The sequence below is a fragment of the Perognathus longimembris genome, unplaced genomic scaffold, assembly GCF_023159225.1.
Source record: "Perognathus longimembris pacificus isolate PPM17 unplaced genomic scaffold, ASM2315922v1 HiC_scaffold_155, whole genome shotgun sequence".
Classification (NCBI taxonomy): Eukaryota; Metazoa; Chordata; class Mammalia; order Rodentia; family Heteromyidae; genus Perognathus; species Perognathus longimembris.
The window spans coordinates 62,830-83,716 of NW_025956562.1; the positions used below are offsets into that span (position 1 = coordinate 62,830).

The 20,887-nt window shown below is 40.0% G+C and overlaps 2 pseudogenes; one reads left to right on the forward strand and one right to left on the reverse strand.

Annotated features, from left to right (window-relative positions):
- Positions 1-232: 232 nt before the first annotated feature.
- LOC125344560 lies at positions 233-1,202 on the reverse strand (annotated as a pseudogene).
- Positions 1,203-6,895: 5,693 nt separating this feature from the next.
- Positions 6,896-7,385, forward strand: LOC125344563 (annotated as a pseudogene).
- The last annotated feature ends 13,502 nt before the right edge of the window (positions 7,386-20,887 follow it).

The window sequence follows — 20,887 nt, forward strand, 5'->3', positions numbered from 1 at the left end:
ACATACAGTAGAGAACTAGGGCCTGACTACTCTCTTTTCTTTTTGCTCCTTTGTTAAAGAAAGGGAAACAAGATCTAGAACACTCCACTGAATACAGTGTACAGGAAAGTCAACTGTATTTGTTCAGAGCATAGAAAGTAACAACTACTGCAATATGAACATGGATGACTGCCTTTAAAATAAATATCTTGCTTCACAGCACACTTGTTTACAAAAATCTGTTGACAGACTGTTAGGACAAGCTTTCATCTTTATGATGTCGCATTATGTGCTGGTTCTTTTCAGAGGGTCTTCGGAATCCTTTCTTGCAGTACTCACAGTGGTGAGGGTAGTCTTTGGTATGAATGGAGATAACATGCCGTTTAAAGCCTGAGGCATCAGTAGTGCTATACTCACAATGCTCACACTGATACACTTTCTGGCCACTGTGTGTGTTCATGTGCTTTTCAAGATCCTCCTGTTGTTGAAATCCCTTTTTGCATCTACTACATCTAAAGGGAGGATCCTTTGCATGAACTGACAGAATGTGGCTACTTAGCAGAAATGGATCTGAAATCTTAAAGTCACAATGTCTACACTGATGCATCTTTTCACTTGTATGGACTGTGGCATGTTTCATGAGTTCAGAAGGCCTGTGAAAGCCTTTACCACACATGTCACACTTATGAGGGTACTCCTTGGTGTGAATTGAAATAGTATGTCTCTTCAAATCACTTGAGCTTGAGCTCCTGTGCTCACAATAGGAACACTGGTATGTTTTCCTTCCTTGGTTGATAAAGCCATGTGGCTGAGCTTCTCTGGTATCTGAGGAAGACAGAAGGCAAATGTCATACTTCAGCAGCATCTCTTTCCTAGGCTTAGATTTGGCATGTGTTTTCAAGTTAGAAGAGTCAGCAGTCCTACATTCCTAGGGACAAGTGCTGAGAGAGCTCCCTTTACCATCCTCTCCACACATTAGCTGCAAACCTGCCAATGGATTCTCATGTGAATTTTGAGCTCTGATAGGTGCTGAAAGACTTTTCTGCACTCCACACAATTATGGGGACAGTTCTTGCTATGGAAGGCTAGAAGGTGATGATTCAATAACCCTTGTTAAACAGCTGTCTCTAATTCACAGAATGGACAACTGCACATTTTGTTGGTTCCTTACCTTTATCTATCATTTTATGAGAAAACAAAGTCAGGGAAGGAAAAAAATCCATCCTACTCTCAGGCACAGGGGCCACAGCCTCCCCAGTCCCACATTGTGGGTAGTTTGGTAGAGATAAGAGTCTCATTGATTTTCCTGCACAGGCTGGTTCACTTGAACAATAATGACTTAAAGCTGGAGGGATGTGTCTCATGCTAGTATCCCAGCTACTCATGAGCATGAAGACTGAGGTGCCTATCTAGACAGTCAGGGCATTCCTCAGACTTGCATCTCTAATTACAGCCATGACAGAACTGGAAGGGAAGTGGTGGCTCAATTAAGTCAGTGCTAGACTGGCACAGAGGAAAACAAATGAATGAAAAAGAAAAACAGAAGGAGAGCATTCTAGCCCTGAAACTTAGCTCAGTGCTAGGTAACCTGAAATTTAAAAGTCTCGAGTTCAAGTTCACAGAACCCCAAAAGCAAACAATGAGAAATTTAACTCCATTTGGAAATTCTATGTCCTTTCCACTGAAATCAACCTCTACTTTAATTCCCTTTCTTCATTCTGAACTGGAATCCAATTTTCCCAAGGAAAATGTCTCATGAATCTCACTCAATTCCAGAAACTGTGTTCTCAAATTTAAGAAGAAAAAGCTACCCATGGTCTGTTGGTTTCCTCCAAAGCTCACCAATTCATGTGGTGAAAATTCATGTTCCCTTACCTGTTGGCTGTTGGCTGGAATCAGTTCTCATCTTTTTCCCGGGGTTTTGGTTAGCCAGTCCACTGGGTCCTGCAGACTCATCCATAGGCAAAAGAGTATTTACAACACTTGTCTGGTGTCCAGTTCCATCCCTGTGATCACCTAGTAGATGAGTATTAAAAGCCATTGAGAGTGTTAGAAGGCATATAAAAGTAGGAACTCTTAGCCACAAAGATGTGGAGAAAGTGGTGATACTTGTGAATAACAGAAACATGTCTTCTTGGGAAATGACTTAAGGGGACATTTATATCGAGACCAGGAAGTGCCTTGCTTCCAAACCCAGAAAATACCTGTAAGCCAGAAGTCAGGAGCCACACACAAGCAAAATTTGAACCAACACATTGAATGTCGGTCTGTTTCTAATATGCCAATAGCTACCAAAGAAACTCATGGTAAAATTAATAGGAAAAAAAAAGAAAACTAATCTGACAGCTCCTTACCTTTCCTTAAATCTTCATGAGGTTATTGTCCAGTTCCAAATTCAACATAGCACGGATGCCAACTTTTCAATCATTAAATATTCAATTATTCAAGTGCTAGGTGACTTACCATACACTGCTGTCCATGTGCCTGACAGGAAGTCTTTCATCTCATTGTCATCCATTTGCTGTTCATGCAAAGCAGAAGATGCTGAAGCTCTATCAGCATCCTCCTCCTCTCCTACAATCACATGCATGTAACCTGCACAGTGATTTGAGCAAAATATAAGTACAAATTTAAGTCAACATGGAAAAATTTAGATAGGATGAATTATGAAATTTTGAAGTTTCATGGTAATTTGTAATTGGCTTTGTTCACAGAGAATCTTGCTAACCCAGGCTGTCTCAGATCTTCCTGTCTAAATTTCCAAGCGTGCTGCTGGGGCTGCAGCCATTACCCAGTCATAATATTTTCACAGCACCTGTCCAGTTGGCCACTGGTGGCCTCCAAAGTATACACCTCAGTGCTATATGGGCCGAGTTGTGAAACTCTTACATCCAAAGTTAGTGTGGAGGCAAATCTGTAAGTCTCTTGTCTCCAATTAAACACCAAAACATAAAGATGGAAGCGAAGCTTTTGTTCAAGTGACAGACAGTCCTGAAAATAAAAAAGTAAAACACAAAATCCAAACACTGAATGCAATCCCTAAGAAAAAAAAGAAAAGAAACACATAGAGAAATCAAGAAAGAGAAGAAGAAAGAGGGAAGAAAAGGAAACAAAGGGGTAAAACAGAAGGAGTCAATGAAGTTAGAAAAAAAGGATGCAGGGAAGAAAACAATAAAGGCAAAAGGCAGGATAGACAGAAAGAGGAAATCAAAGTAGGCAAAAGCAAAGGAGCAGAAATCTAAGGATTTTTCATGTATTAGAAATCAAAGGTATCCTTCTTTGAACTAAGTGAGCAAACAAATTAGCAAATCTGGGTTCCTTACTTCTTTCTTATAGTACTTACATTGATTAACATTGATAGGCTGGACAGGGGCTGCTACCTGTATAAACACCAAGATACTAAAGAAGGGAAGACCAGGATGGGAAAATGCTGAGAAACCATCTCAACCTACAATGTGGCTATGAGTTCCCAGCTACTCAGAAGACAGTATTTAGGAGAATACAATATGACACATCAAAATCGGGATCTGAGATTCAGCATAATCTGTAAACTATACTTGGAAGTAAAATACTGTGAGCTCTCCTTGGACAAAAATGTGAGTTCTTCCTGAAAAATAACGATAATTAAAGGGGAGTATGAAAATATTCAGTTGGTAGAGTGCTTTCATACGAAACTTAAAGCCTGAAATATAAAATTCCGAATACTACTCTACCTGCCAAAAATTATAGACAAGTTTCTCACTGAATACTATGTGGTTATTTAGGCCTTCATCTACTGCTTTAGAATCAATGACACTCAGAAAATCACCTGTACCCTGGGAACACAAATTCTTTTGCAATAACCCAATAGTTCACCTCCAAGATTACTCTCCACAACGTCTATATGTCCACCTATCGAGTAAATGAAACAATAATTCATTTCCACTTGCATTTCAACATGGTCTTTTAGAATACTTTTATAATACACAGCAAATATGTTTAAAGAAAAGTTTCAAAAAAGATGTCAGCAAGTAGTCTGGTCAAAAAGACTGAGTGTTTAAGCAATCAAGATGAATAATTGGAACAAAACATACAACGTGATAGAGGTTTCCACTTTACTTAAATCATTTATTCTATTATCAGATTATAAAGTGGAAACCTTCATCACTTCAGGAGAAGTACATATGCTTTACAAGAACTGTCATCTGATCCTATGTCCAAGCTTGATCTAATGGAACCATCATTATTAAAGAGTGCCAGCTGCATACATGGCAGAGGCGCTAAACACAAAGATACAATATTAGCTATTCTACATAAAATATTACTGTTTTCTTAAGTCTTTTTCTAACCTGATTCAGGGAAAACTCAATAAATGTAAAAGACTTTTGGAAAAAAAAACTTGTTTTACAACAATAGGTGGAACAACTGTGGCCAAATGGGCCATGAAGAAACACTTAGCACTTTTTTCTATTTTAAGGAACATGGAAGGAGCATAAATGATGTTGCATTTATTTATACACACTTGGATTGCATTGTGATCAGAATGAATGTCTAAATATAAAAGAATAGTGCTTAGAAGATGAAGGACTGAAGGGAAAATAACAGTGAGATGTGATCAATTATTTGGGAACTTCGCTACCTGGTTATGTGTGTACAGTTGATGAAACAATAAAAAGCTCTAGGATCTTACAAAAAAGTATAAGGAAAGAAAGATGAGAAAGCAGCAAAAGAGTTGTATGTAACATACCAGTACAAGGGGTAATATTCAATGAAATATGTGCTGAGTATCACCAATTCTAAACAGTACTCCTAAATAGCTGCTTGTGAACAGGTAGTTTATATTTAGAATTTTGGAATTATTTACCTATGTTTTAACAATTTTCCCAGTGAAATTGGTACAATATTTTTATATTCTTGAAATGCCAATGTAATGAGCAGAAATGAAGTGATATTTAATCTCCTTGAGTTGCCTTACTTACCAAGAATCAAGACTGGTAGTTAAAAAAATAATGACATCTTGCTTTGAATAAACATGAGCACAAAAAAGCGACAATTTCACATGCAACATAAAATTGGAATTATCATTAATGGGAATGATATACTTGAGTGGTTGGTACAGTGGACTGGTTGTTTAAGGACAGCCATACATATCCTTAGAAGGAAAGCTTTTTGGCTGGGATCCAGATCTGCTGGAAGGCATGGTCAGGATTATACAAAAACTGAGAAAAAGTTTGCCTGTCAGTAAAGAGAACCCTGTGCAAACCTCACAGAGCAAAACTCTATAAGACAATATCAATATGGCAGATGAATTGAAAGGACACTATGATGGAAATCTTGAACCCCAAAGCAATCAATCTTGGTGAAACATAGGCATGGTGAGAAGAATATAGATCTGAGAATCAGGATATTCTGTAGGCTACACTTAGGAGAAACATACTCAGAGGCACTCCTTGCATAAAAAGACACTGATAAGTAAAAGGGTGTATGAACATGTTCACTTAGTAGAGGGCCTTTGTGGAAAACTTAAAGCCCTGAATATAAAATCCCAAGTACCACTGAGCCTCCTATAACTTAGACATGCTTCCCACCAAATATGTGCTTACTTAGGCCTTCATCGTCTGCTTTGAAGTCACTGACATTCAGACACATTATCTTTTCCTTGGAAACACAAATTCTTGGGCTCTGACCCACTAGTTCAACTCCAAGATTACTCCCAGGTGTAGTGTCCACGATGTCTACATTTCCACCTACTGGGGAAACAAGACAAGAATTTATTTGAACGTTTTTCAACATGATCTTCCAGGAGACTTTCAAAATACACGGCAAAAGCGTCTAAAGAGAAGTCTCCAAAAAGGTGTTAGGTAGCAGCCTGGTCAAAAAAGACTGAGAGTGTAACCAATCAAGATGATTAATTTGCAGCAGCATGTACAGCATGCTGAAGATTTCCTCTTTACCTAAGTCATCCAGTCCATCGTCAGATTTAAAAGTGGACACCTTCATGACTTCAGGACAATCTGCTTTACACAAAGTGACTTCTGGTCCTATGTCCATGTTTGGTCTAGTGGAACCATCATTATCCAGATTGCCAGCTGCATCCACTAGAGAGGTGGGAAGCACAGGAGACTCAATATTAACTATTCAACAAAAAATATTGCTGTTTCCTTGAGCTGTTTTCTAACCTGATTCACAGGAATCTCAATAATTTTAAGAGACTTTTGAGAAAAAAAGGAAAGACCTCCTGGCATACCAATCAAGCTTCTAGCATCCCGATATCAAGTAACAGTGAGCAAGGATATATTTTCATTTGCCATAGGTAAAACATCATGTTGTGACAGACATTCCAAACAAGCATGAAATCAGTGTCCTAGAAGTGAAGCCAAAATACACTACTTCTTACTCAAATACTTCATTATTCCCATTTTACATTCATACACCAAAACAAGAGGAAAATTTGATTTACCTGTTTCTTCTTTTTTGTTGTTTTGACTTGGTGGCACTGTGTGTGTTTTTGTGCATGCGTGTATGCATAGGCATTCATGCAGGTATGCATATGTGTGTTTGGGGAGGGGGTTGTTCAGGTGGATGGGTTTCTATTTGTGTGGGTGTCAGATTTTGTATTTGTGCATGTAAGTGTTCTTTGGCCTTTTGGGCTTGAATCTGGGGACTGGAAAATAAATATCCTTGGGCTCTCATGGCTAGTGCCAGTATTCTATACCACAAGGCACAACTCTATATTGAGATTTCAGTGTTTAGTTTGGAGATAATACTCTGATGGTCTTTACTGCCTGGACTGGCTTTCAACGGGGATGCTCAGATCTAAGTGTCCTGGATAGATCAGATTATGAGCAGGAGCAATCTGCTCCCGGCACCATCAGTCTTTAAAAAGTACAAGGAAAGGCCCAGCTTGCCTGCCATCATCTGTGTGGCTGGAGTCAAGATGGAGGAGTACGCCTGAGAGACTTGCCCTTGGGCAACTGTGGATGATTCTGGTGGGACCTTCACCATGGGCACTATAGGTGACAGCATCTTCCAAGGGCATCAAAGGTTTTCAAAATTCTCCTGTGGGAGTGAACCACAGACTACCAGGGAGTTTGACAGCTATTAAAACCAGGGTTCCCAGTTGGAAGGTAGCTTTGCCATTTGGTGTGGTCTGTTCTCCATGATTGTATTATGGTTCAAGTCAAAGGAAAAGAAGATCACTGGAACTCCATCAATAGTGGTGCCTTAATGGGGGACCAGTGGCCATGATTGGGTCAGCAGCAATGGTAGGCAATCTCCTAGCTTTAATTGAAGGAGCTGGTATCTTGTTGACAAGATTTGTCTCTGCATAGTTTCCCAATGGTCCTCAGTATGCAGAAGACCCCTCCCAGTTGCCTGCAAGCCAGTAGGCATCCTCACCTTTTGGAGACTATCGACAATATCAATAGATTTTTTTTCCCCATAGATTTTTCTTTAACTGCACTGTAGTTCAGGAAGGATTTCAGATCAAGTTAAGTACCATCTGTTTTACAACGATAGGTGGGACAACTGTGGCCAATTAGGCTGTGAAGAAACATTTAGCACTTTTTTTCTATTTCAAGGAACTTGGAAGGAGAATAAATGATGCTGAATTTATTTATACACACTTGGATTGCATTGTGATCAGAATGAATGTCTAAATATAAAAGAAAAGTGCTTGGAAAATGAAGGACCAAAGGGGAAAGAGCAGTGAGATGTGAACATCAATTCCTTGGGAACCTCTCTATCTGGTTATGTGTGTACAGTTGCTGAAACAATAAAAAGCTCTAGGAACTTCAAAAAACAGTACATGGAAAGAAAGGTGAGAAAGCACTAAAAGACTTGTATGTAACATACCAGTACAACAGGTGATATTCAATGAAATATGTGCTGAGTATCACCAATTCTAAGTGGTACTCCTAAATAACTGCTTGTGAACAGGTAGTTTATGTTTAGAATCTTGGAATTATTTACCTACGTTTTAACAATTTTTCCCAGTGAAATTGGTACAATGTATATATTCTGGAAATGCCACTTTGACGAGCAGAAACCCAGTGATATTTAATCTCCTTGAGTTGTCTTGCGTACCAAGATCAAGACTGGTAGTTAAGAAGATAATGACATCTTGCTTTGAATAAACATGGTCACGAAAATGCGACAATTTAACATGCAACATAAAATTGGGAATTATCATTAATGGGAACAATATAGTTGAGTGTTTGGTACAGTGGACCAGATGTTTAAAGACAGCCATACATTATCCTTAGAAGAGAACCTTTCTGGCTGGGGTCCTGATCTGCTGGAAGGCATGGTCAGGATTATACAAAACCTGAGAAAAAGTTTGTCTGTCAGTCTAGAGAAGCCTGTACAAACCTGAAAAAGCAAAACTCTATAAGAAAATATCAACATGAAAGATAAATTGAAAGGAAACTATGATGGAAATCTTGAACCCAAAAGCAATTAATTTTGGTGAAACATAGGCATGGTCAGAAGAATATGGATCTGAGAATCAGGCTACACTTAGGAAGAACATACTCCGAGGCACACCCTGCATAAAAAGACACTGATAATTAAAAGGGGGATAGGAAAATGATCACTTAATAGAGGGTCTTTGTGGAAAACTTAAAGCCCATAATATAAAATCCCGAGTACCACTGAACCTCCTATAACTTACAGACATGCTTCCCACTAAATATGTGCTTACTTAGGCCTTCATCTTCTGCTTTAAAGTCACTGACAGTCAGACACATTATATTTTCCTTGGAAACACAAATTCTTGTGTTCTGACCCACTAGTTCAACTCCAAGATTACTCCCAGGTGCAGACTTCACGATGTCAACATGTCCACCTATTGGGGGAACAAGACAAGAATTTATTTGAACCTTCATTTCAACATGGTCATCCGGCAGTTTTATACTACATGGCAAACATGTACAAAGAGAAGTCTTCAAAAGTTGTCAGTAGTCGGGTTGAAACACACTGAGTGTGTAACCAATCAAGATGATTAATTTGCAGCAGCATGTACAACGTGCTGAAGATTTCCTCTTTACCTAAGTCATCCAGTCCATCGTCAGATTTAAAAGTGGACACCTTCATGACTTCAGGACAATCTGCTTTACACAAAGTGACTTCTGGTCCTATGTCCATGTTTGGTTTAGTGGAACCATCATTATCCAGATTGCCAGCTGCATCCACTAGAGAGGTGGGAAGCACAGGAGACTCAATATTAGCTATACATAAAATATCGCTGTTTCCTTGAACCATTTTCTTTTTTTTTTTTTTTTTTTGGCCAGTCCTGGGCCTTGGACTCAGGGCCTGAGCACTGTCCCTGGCTTCTTCCCGCTCAAGGCTAGCACTCTGCCACTTGAGCCACAGCGCCACTTCCGGCCGTTTTCTGTATATGTGGTGCTGGGGAATCGAACCTAGGGCCTCGTGTATCCGAGGCAGGCACTCTTGCCACTAGGCTATATCCCCAGCCCTTGAACCATTTTCTAATGTGATTCACAGAAATCTCAATAATTTTAAGAGACTTTTGAGAAAAAAAGGAAAGACCTCCTGGCATACCAATCAAGCTTCTAGCATCCCGATATCAAGTAACTGTGAGCAAAGGATCTATTTTCATTTGCCATAGGTAAAACATTGTGTTGTGACAGACATTCCAAACAAGCATGGGGGGTAAAAAGGGGGTATGGAAATATTCACTCAGTATAGGGCTTTCATAGGAAACTAAGGCCCAGATTATAAAATCCTGAGTATCAATGGACCTCTTAGAATTTACAGACATGCTTCCCACCAAATATGTGCTTACTTAGGCCTTCAACTTCTGCTTTGAAGTCACTAACAGTCAGAAACATTATCTTTTCCTCGGAAACACAAATTCTTGTGTTCTGATCCATTAGTTCAACTCGAAGATTACTCCCATGTGCAGTCTCCACGATGTCAACATGTCCACCTATTGGGGAAACAAGGCAACAATTTATTTGAACCTTCTTTTCAACATGATCTTCTAGATCATAATACATGGAAAACACGTATAAGTAAACATCTTTTAAAAGTTGTCACGTTAGTGGTCTGGTCAAAAAGGCTGAGTGTTTAACCAATGAAGATGATTAATATGGAGCAGCAAGTATAGATTTCCTCTTTACCTAAGTCATCCAGTCCATCATCAGATTTAAAAGTGGACACCTTCATGACTTCAGGACAATCTGCTTTACAAGAACTGACTTCTAGTCCTATGTCCATGTTTGGTCTAGTGGAACCATCATGATCCAGATTGCCAGCTGCATCCACTAGAGAGGCGGGAAACACAGGATCTCAATATTAGCTACTCGACTTAAAATACTGCTGTTTTCTTAAGCCTTTTTCTAACCTGACTCACAGAAATCTCAATATTTTTAAGAGACTTTTGAGAAAAGAAGGAAAGAACTCCTAGCATACCAATGAAGCTCTGGCATTCCAAAATCAAGCTTAGTGAGCAAAGGATATATTTTCATTTGCCACAAGTCAAACATCATTTTGTTACAGACATTCCAAACAAGCATGAAATTAGTGTCCTAGAAGTGAAGCCAAAATACACTACTTCTCATTCAAATACTTCATAATTCCCTTCTCACATTCATACACTAATACAAGAGTACAATTTGGTTTACCTGTTTCTTCTTTTTTAAGTTTTGACTTTGTGGCACTGTGAGTCTGTGCATGCATGCGTGTGTGTTTTTGTGTATGTACATGCATTCATGAATGTACACAAATGTGTCTTTGAGGAGGGGGTTGTGCAGGTGGAGGGGTTTCTGTATGTGTCGATGTCTGATTCTTTATTTGTGCAGGTAAGTGTTCTTTGGCCGTTGGCCTGGAATCGTGGACCTAGACTATATCCCTGAGCTCTCTTGGCCAGTTGCAGTGTTCTACACCTTGAGGCACTACTCTATTTTGAGATTTCAGTGTTTAGTTTGCAGATAAGACTCTCATGGTCTTTACTGCCTGGACTGGCTCTCCAAAGGGAAGCTCAGACCTAAGTGTCCTGGGTAGCTACAATCACGAGCATGAGCAATCTGTTCCCCGCACCATCAATCTTTAAAAACTACAAGGAAAGAATGGTGAGAAAGCAGCAAAAGAGTCTTATGTAACATACCAGTACAAGCAGTAATATTCAATGAAAGATGTGCTATCACCGGTTCTTCATGGTACTCCTAAATAACTGCTTGTAGGTTAGGATTAGCATCTTGGAATTATTTATCTAAGTTTTAACAATTTTTCCAAATGAAATGTTTGTATTCCTAGGAATGCCAACATGATGATAAGAATCAAGACTAGTAGTTAAGACAACAAGGATATCTTGCTTTGAACAAACATGAGCACATAAAAGCAACTATTTGAATGAAAAAAAAATCCCAAAATATTAGGTCCTACATGTCATGAGTTGGGGCTTTCAAAGGCTCGACTCAATAATGTCATCTCCTAATCATATAACCCTTTCCCTCTTCTTCCTCCTCTCTCACTTCCTTGCCTTCTTTTCTCTCATTTTTTTCTTTCTTTTCTGCTTTTCTAATTTTAATCCTCCTCTCCTCCCTCCTTCCTCTCTTCACACACTCCCTTTCTTTTATTGGAGGATAAAGAACTGGTCCGGGAATTGGCATTTTATTCTCTTGGGTAACATTTTAAGCTATAATTTCATTGTTCCTATAAAGGAGCTGTACAGAGAGATTAGTTCTGTATGTCAGATTAGGAGTTTCATGTTCTCTAGATAATGTATCCCCTTCCTTTGGTTCCTCCCAGTTTCCTGCTCCCATGCTTGCCCACAGTTGCACAGTTCATTTCTCCCATAGTGTATATTGTATACCATGCCTGCTTTCATCCATCTTCCTCCTTCCATATCTGTGCTCCCCTTTGCCCACCCTAAAGGTAAACAACAAAACCCAAAATACCAGAGGGACAGAAAGAAACAACACCAGCACCACCTACCAAATGAATTCCTTTTACTGCAAATCATTTTGATACATAGTACCTCCAATGTACACATTTGGTTCCTCCTATAGTAAGGGTATCCTCTTTTACTTGGCTGTTCATGAGTAAACCCAAAGAGTCCTGTACAAGGGATCACTTTCAGGCATATTTCAGGAGTAGCTTCCATATAGGTGAGAAAACATCACGTAACATTTTGGGCCAAGACCAGTGCCTGCTGACTTAAGTCACATCTGCACTTCCACCATTTGGGGGCATGATTGGAGGAAGGAGTCCCTTGAACTTTTGGCCTTGCTTAGACTCCAGCACCACCCACCGAGCTCAGTGCCCAGAGAAACTAGGATCACAGGCATGAACTACCTGAGCATGTGGTCTTGCTAGCTACATATTTAGGCAAAATGGGTTTGAAAACCAAAATGTTTTCTAAAAACAGGTAACTGACTTTTGTCACAACCTAAAATACGAGAAGCGAAGATTCTTATCTATCTATCTATCTATCTATCTATCTATCTATCTATCTATCTATTTATTTTGGCCAGTCCTGGGGCTTGGACTCAGGGCCTGAGCACTGTCCCTGGCTTCTTCTTGCTCAAGGCTAGCACTCTGCCACTTGAGCCACAGAGCCACTTCTGGCCATTTTCTGTATAAGTGGTGCTGGGGAATCGAACCTAGGGCCTCATGTATACAAGGCAAGCACTCTTGCCACTAGGCCATATCCCCAGCCCCGAAGAGTCTTTTTTAAATAAATATATACAGAAGCTAGAAAATCTCAGGTAGAGTGCATGCTTACAATCCTACCTAGTAGGAGAGGTAAGAGCTGACCATGGCAGTTGTAAGTCAGCCCAGGGAAGGGAAGTTCCTGAGGCTCTTACTCCAATAAATTACCCAAAGAGCCAGAATGGGACCTGTGCCTCAATTAGAAGAGTGTTAGCCTTAAGTAAAAGAACAAAAGTACCAGAAAAGAAAGTACTCGGAGGCTGTTTCAGATACCTATTCCCAGGAAACACACACACACACACACGCGCGCGCGCGTGGGAAGATCTATGGACCTAAATGAAAAGTTAAGTGAAATTTAGACATCCCAGGAGATAAAAACAAGAGTATTTCAGATACACATATATCAGGTATATATACATAACATACACACACATCAGGTGTATAGAGTGGAGAAGACAAGAAGAAATGCAGGATACACACACATCAGGTGTATAGAGTGGAGAAGACAAGAAGAAATGCAGGAATGTGTGTTAAACTGAGGTTTTTATATGAGTACAAGCGAAGTAAGTGGGACAAAAAATAATGTCTTCAATAAAGAATGAATTGAATTTGGTTTCTTTTCTATATTTCTTCTCTTTTTCGTTGGACCTTGTTCTGTAAATCAAGCTTAGGACCTGGACAGTATTTGTTCAAGGCCACTGAACTGTCACTTCCCTTCCCCCAGCTTCACGTGCTCCTTTTGTTCATTTGTTGGAGTTAAGAGTTTCACAGACTTTCGTGCCCTGACTCCAGTTGAAGCCAAATGCTCAGATCTCAGCCTCCAGAGTAACTAGGATTAATCTTAGGAGGAAGCCATTAATGCCTAGCCCCCGTGATCACTTTTTAAAACAAGGTCAAACCACATTACAGGGTTGCCTGAAATGTGAGTTACTCCCACTCCAGTCTACTGAGTATGCTGAACAAATGTGTGCACCACTACATCCAGCTAAGATTTCTGTCCCGGGAATGTCTTTCTTTGCCTCTACAACTCTACCCAGAAAATTTCTACATGAATTTTGTATTTTTGGTCTGGTTTTATTTTTTTTCTTTTGGGTGCACGTCCTGGGGCTATAACAGAAGGATATGTCAATTTCTATGAGAGGTTTTTGCTCCAGCCTAGCTTTCTAACTCCGCAGCCACCGTTGTATTCCCATTTTCCTGTTTTCTTTTTGGTGCTTAATTGAAGAAAACAAACTCAAGCCTTTTATGACTCTGTCTCGGGAACAGAGTTCTCATAGCTCATCCTCCTGAGTAAGCTATGATGCAGTGAGGAGCTACCTGTGAACTGAGGTAATCTCCATTGTTAAGTGGTGATGTGCTGTGTTGAACTTCCTTAATGTGAGTTAGTAACAGGTAATGTGTGTCTGTAACTCTTGTCAACTAACAAGAGAAGCTTTTTTTCCTAGAATTTGGTTGTGCTTAATAGCATATACCCAAGTACCCTTAGCATCTGCTTTGCAGGTTATATGCTAAACTTCAGGTAAAATTTCTGGTGTGGCAACTGTAGTACAGAGGTTTTGTATTTCATATATGCAGAGACCTATCTACTTTGGGATCAGAGATGCACAGTCCACAGGGCACCTCCACCATGTACAAACTCCTAACTCCCAGTACTGTAAATAAATTATACATATGCATATATGGATGAGCATAAGAACATAAAAATTGGAAATATCATTAAAGGGGTTGATGTGGTTGAGTTGTTAGAACACGGGACTGGATGTTTAAAGACTGCCATACATGTCCTGGGAAGGGAAGCTTTCTGGCTGGGGTCCAGATCTGCGGGAAGGCATGGTCAACATTTTACAAAACCTGAGAAAAAGTTTGCCTGTTGGTAGAGAGAACCTTGTGCAAACCACACAGGGCAAAATTCCAGAAGAGAAAATCAACAAGGCAGACAAACTGAAAGGAAACCAAGATGGAACTCTTGAACCCAAAAGCAATTAATTTTTGTGAAACATAGGCATGATCAGAAGAATATGAATCTTAGAATCAGGATATTATGTAGGGTATACTTAGGAGTAACATACTCCGAGGCTCTCCATGCACAAAAAAGTTTTGCCCTGCCTAGAAGGCACCGATATTAAATGGGGGTATGGAGGTTTTTACTTAGTACATACAAGGCTTTCGTAGAAAATTTAAAGCATGGAATATAAAATCACAAGGACCCACACTCTCCCTCCTATACCTTACAGACATACTTCCCACCAAATACATGCTTACTTAGACCTTCATCTTCTGCTTTGGAGTCACTGACAGTCAGACACATTATCTTTTCCCTGGGTACACAAATTCGTGTGCTCTGACCCACTAGTTCAACTCCAACGTTACTCTCAGGTGCAGTGTCCACCATGTCTACATATCCACCTATTGGGGAAACAAGACAAGAATTTATTTGAACCTTCATTTCAACATGGTGTTCTAGAATACTTTATAATACACAGCAAACACGTCTAAGGAGAAGTCTTGAAAAAAGTGTCAGTAGTCTGGTCGAAAAAGACTGAGTGTTCAACCAATCAAGATGATTAATTTGCAGCAGCACATACAATGTGCTGAAGATTTCCTCTTTACCTAAGTCATCGTCAGATTTAAAAGTAGACACCTTCATGACTTCAGGACAAGCTGCTTTACAAGAAATGACTTCTGGTCCTATGTCCATGTTTGGTCTAGTGGAACCATCATGATCCAGATTGCCAGCTGCATCCACTAGAGAGGCAGGAAGCACAGGAGACTCAATATTAGCTATACTACATAAAATATCGCTGTTTCCTTAAGCCTTTTTCTAACGTGATTCACAGAAATCTCAGTATTTTTAAGAGACTTTTGAAAAAAAAAGGAAAGACATCCTGGCAAAGCAATCAAGCTCTGCCATCCCAAAATCAAGCTTAGTGAGCAAAGGATATATTTTCATTTGCATCGGTAAAACATTGTTTTGTGACAGACATTCCAAACAAGCATGAAATTAGTGTCCTAGAAGTGAAGTCAAAATACACTACTTCTCATTCAAATACTTCATCATTCCCTTCTCACATTCATACACTAATGCAAGAGTACAATTTGGTTTACCACTTTCTTCTTTTTTGTTGTTTTTACTTTGTGGCACTCTGTGCATGTATGCATGTGCAAGTGCATGTGTGTGTAAGCATATGCATTCATGCATGCATATGTATGTTTGGGAAGGGGTTGTGCAGGTGGGTGTGTTTCTGTATGTGCTTGTGTCTGATTCTGTATTTGTGCATGTAAGTGTTCTTTGGCCTCTGAGCTTGAATCTGGGGCCTGGGCAATATCCCTGAGCTCTTGTTGCCAGTGCCAGTTTTCTATAACTCGAGGCACAATTCTATTTTGAGGTTCCAGTGTTTAGTCTGGAGATAAGACTCTCATGGTCTTTACTGCCTGGACTGGACTTCAACATGGATCCTCAGATATACGTGTCCTGGGTAGCTAGCTTTACAAGCATGAGCAAGGTCTCCCTGTACCATCAATATCTAAAGAGCATGGAAAGAAAGGTGAGAAAGCACCAAAAGACTTGTATGTAACATACCGGTACAAGGGATAATATTCAGTGAACACTGTGTTGAGTATTAGCACTTCTTAATGGTATGCATAAATAACTGCTTGTAAACAGGTAGGTTAGGTTTAGAAGCTAGGAATTATTTATGTAAGTTTTAACAATTTTTCCAAATGAAATTAGGAGGATGTTTGTATTCATGGACATGCCAATGTGATGATCAAAAACCCAGTGATATTCAATCTTCTTGAGTTGCCTTGCTAACCAACAATCAAGACTCATAGTTAAGAAAATAATGGCATCTTGCTTTGAACAAACATGAGCACATACAAACAACAATTTGACATGGAACATAAAAATTGCAATTATCATTAATAGGAACGATATAGTTGAGTGGTTGGTACCGTGGACTGGATGTTTAAAGACAGCAATACATTATCCTTTGAAGAAAAGTTTTCTGGCTGGGGTTCAGATCTGCTGTAAGGCATGGTCATGATCACACAAAACTTGAGAATAAGTTTGCCTGTTGGTAGAGAGAACCCTGTGCAAACCTCACAGAGCCAAACTCTATAAGGGAATATCGGGGACTTTGGGGAAGACCACAGAGGAGCTGGAGAGCCCTAGCTTAGCTCCCTCTGACATTGCAGTTTTCCCACTCCAGAGACACTTTTACTCCTAGAAAGACAGCCCAAGTAAGTTGTAACAGTACAGGGATTCTGGCCAGGAAGGAAAAATTGACTTTGCTGGCCTGAAAACACAGATTTGAGCTTCTGGTGGTGACCCGCCACCACACCAGTGCCAGCATCGGCACCCGGCCCTGCACTCCGCGCACCCATAGCACACCAGCTTGGAAAGCAGGGAGAAATCCTCCAGATGGTGGCAGACACATGCAGATTGCAGGCTGAGCACGGACGGGCTGAAATCACAGAGAAAGGGTGAGTAGCCCACGAAAGACATTCTCACTCGCACCCACAGAGCAGCTCCTTGAAGGGAGCCCTTCCCCCACTGCCAGAACAAAGCACCATCTTTGACACTGGCACAGGGTAAGACCAGACTGGAAATAAAGTGGGCCTGGGGAAAGCAAGGACAAAGTGGCTATCTTTGAAACATTCAAGAGGGACCAATCAGTGAGAGCCAGCTCCACCCAGGAGAACACCCCCTGCCAAGGAGGGAGGCTTGTCCTGGGATGGTGATCACACACTCATGTGCACTCAGCCAGAGGTGCCCTGCCCTGCCCGCCAGAATTTCTAAATTAAAACCGAAAGCGGCGAGCAGCTACCAGCGGCACAGAGCAACCAGACGGGGGAATGAACAGTTCCCAAGACAGATAAAATGGTCCCATCACAGAGGAAGCCCAATTCACAGCCAAAATGGAGCTGAATTCCATAGCCAGCTCCGCCCAGGAGGCCGCCCCACCCAGGGGGGAGGAACCTCCCCCAGGCAAGCGACTTTCAGCCAGGTAAACCTGGCCAGAAGTGCCCTACCCTGCTGAGTCCACAGCCTATTCAAAGCCAGGTGTTAAAGGCAGCAGCCCCACAGCAGACAGGAGGAGCCACGGTTCCCAAAACTGTTCACGTGCTCCATCTAGAGTGGACGTCCAAGGCCTACATGCAAGCTGTGTGAACCACAGAATCCCAGGATTTCTTTTTTTTTTGGCCAGTCCTGGGGCTTGGACTCAGGGCCTGAGCACTGTCCCTGGCTTGTTTTTTCTCAAGGCTAGCACTCTGCCACTTGAGCCACCGCCACCTCTGGCCATTTTCTGTACATGTGGTGCTGGGGAATTGAACCCAGGGCCTCATGTATATGAGGCTGGCACTCTTGCCACTAGGCCATATCCCCAGCCTGAACCCCAGGATTTCACTTACAGGGGAGGGTCAGAACAGATCCACCCCCTGCAAACTGAAAGCAAGTCAAACTAGCCAAGCAGCAAAATAGACTGCAGTCCATCGCAAGGAAACCAGAGACTGGGGAAAGACCACCCAAACAAGGAAGACTCCATTTTCTTTTCTTTTTAAAACATTTTTTTAAGCATTTTTTTTTTCCATTTCTGAAACTTCATTGGTTTTTTGGTTCTCCATTTTTACCTGTTTGTTTTATCAAGTTTTTTTTTTTTTGGTTGTTCATTTTACTGTTTTTCTTTTCCTTCTTTTTAAATAACTTTTCTCTGTTTTGTGCATTTGTCTTCCAGTATTTTTTCTTTATTTCTCTCTTCACATTCTTTTTCTTTAAAAATTTACTTTTCTATGAATAACACCTCTACTCTTTTCTGCTAACACTCCATTGTTTATCATTCTAACCTTGTTCTTTCTACTGATTCTACTCTTCTCCACATTTCCACATCACTGAAACTAAACCAAATCATCACCTCCCCCCCATTACACTTTATTCTCTTTACTATCTCTAACTTACCCTCCTGACTTACTTACAGGAGTTCCAGATTCCACTGATCCCTGGTTATTAGATAGAGGGTATCTCTGACCAAACAGAGTGAATCAAAGGGGTTTCAAAAAAGAACTTAATATAAGAACAAAATTGCTCATAAGGTTGTAACAGTAAATAAGTAACTACTGAATACAGGGCTCAGGATTGGTTGTTACATCAAAACTGTATTCTTTAGGAACACCAAATCTAATTTTATATACAGCTATACAAGGTATCTGTATATAATTGTGAACTTCTAAGATTTACAAAACAGTGCTTGGTAAGGTCTGCTTTGGGTCTTAAATGGTGCTTGTAGATTGGCATTCCCACTCCAAATGGGAAGAAGAAACACAAGAAAGATGGCAAACAATTGAGTCTCATCTCCCACTCAAACAAGCAGGAAGCAGAGCAGTCAATCAAAGACATAGAGGAGAACCCTCAAAATGATCTACAAAGTCTACTGATAAAAATGATAAATGAAAAGTTTGAATCTCTTTAGTCAACTATTCTAGAGAGTGAGGAGGCAAAGCAAAAATTAATGGAAAATTTCATGGCCTCCATAAATAGAAAGATAATTGAACTTCAAGAGTAAACAAAAAGATAGTTACCCAGCTAAAAGATTTGAGAGACAGCACTCAAAACCAAATCAATGAAGTTAATTAAGTAAAGAAGTCCATGCAGGACCTAACAGATAAGTATAGTGAGGACATGAAAGGAAATCATCAGGAAAGTCCAGTCAGAAGGAAAAGAGATTCAAGATCAAGTAGCTAGCCTACAGTCCCGACTAACTGAAGCAGAGGATTGAATCTCAGGAGCTGAAGATTCCCTAGAATCTATGGAGAAAGATAAAAAAAATCAATACAAACAATCCAATCCACAAAACAGATCACTCCAGGAGCTTCAAGACACAATCAGGAAGCCCGATTTCAGGATTAAAGGGTATTGAGGAAAACCTGGAGAAAGAAGTTAATGGAATAGGCAACCTATTTAATAGAATATTTGCCGAGAACTTCCCAAATATCCAGAAAGATAGGCCTATACAGATACAGGAAGCATTTAGAACCCCAAACCGACCAGAACAGAATAGGACATCCCACTGACACATTGTGATCAAGTCAGGATCAATAGAGTCCAAGAAAAGAATCCTTAAAGCTGTTAGGGAGAAGAAAACAATCACATATAAAGGAAAAGCAATCAGAATTACCCTGGACTTCTAAGCAGAGACCATGAAAGCAAGGAGAGCCTGAAATGAGGTATACCAAACCCTAAATAAAAATAACTACCAACCAACAATAGTGTACCCAGCTAAACTCTCATTCATAGCCGAAGGTCAAATAAAAGTCTTTCACAGTAAGGAAAAACTGAAACAATATATCTCCACCAAACCAGCTTTACAGAAAATCCTCAAAGATGTACTATATACTATGTACTATATAGGGAAATAATCAAGATCACAATACAGACAGAGAAATGAACCCTAAATAGAAAACAAAAATATTAGATCAAGAATTGGGAAGACACAGCTATTTACAAGATAGATATAATGAAAAGAACCAACGATCATCTTTCAATCCTAACTGTCTCAACATTAATGGACTTAATTCTCCAATTAAATGACATAGGCTCATAAGCTGGATCAAAAATCAAGATCTATCTTTCTGTTGCCTTCAAGAGACACATCTATCCAGCAAAAGTAAACATCTTCTAAAAGTGAAAGGCAGGAATTAAATGTATCAAGCAAATGGCCCCCATAAGCAGGCTGGTGTCGCAATCCTAGTATCAGATAAAATTGACTTCAAATTAAAAACAGCAAGAAGAGACAAAGATGGTTACTACATTGTAATAAAGGGATCTCTCCTACCGGAGGATATAACCATCCTAAATATCTACAAACCAAATATAGGAGCACCCAACTTCATCAAACAAACACTACTGACTCTAAAAACACTAACAGACAAAAACACATTGATAGTTGGGGACTTTAACACTCCACTATCACCTCTGGACAGATCAAAACACCAAAAACTGAATAAAGAAAACACAGAACTAAACAACTGCATAGACCAACTAGACTTAACTGACATCTACAGACTATTCCATCTAGCAACAACTGAATACACACTCTTTAAGGCAGCTCATGGAACATTCTCCAAAATAGATAACATCTGTACAAATTCAGAAGTATCAAAACCATTCCTTGCACATTCTCAGACCACAAAGGAATAAAATCACAGCTCAACTCAAACAGCCACCGCAGAAAATCCTACAATACATGGAGACTAAACA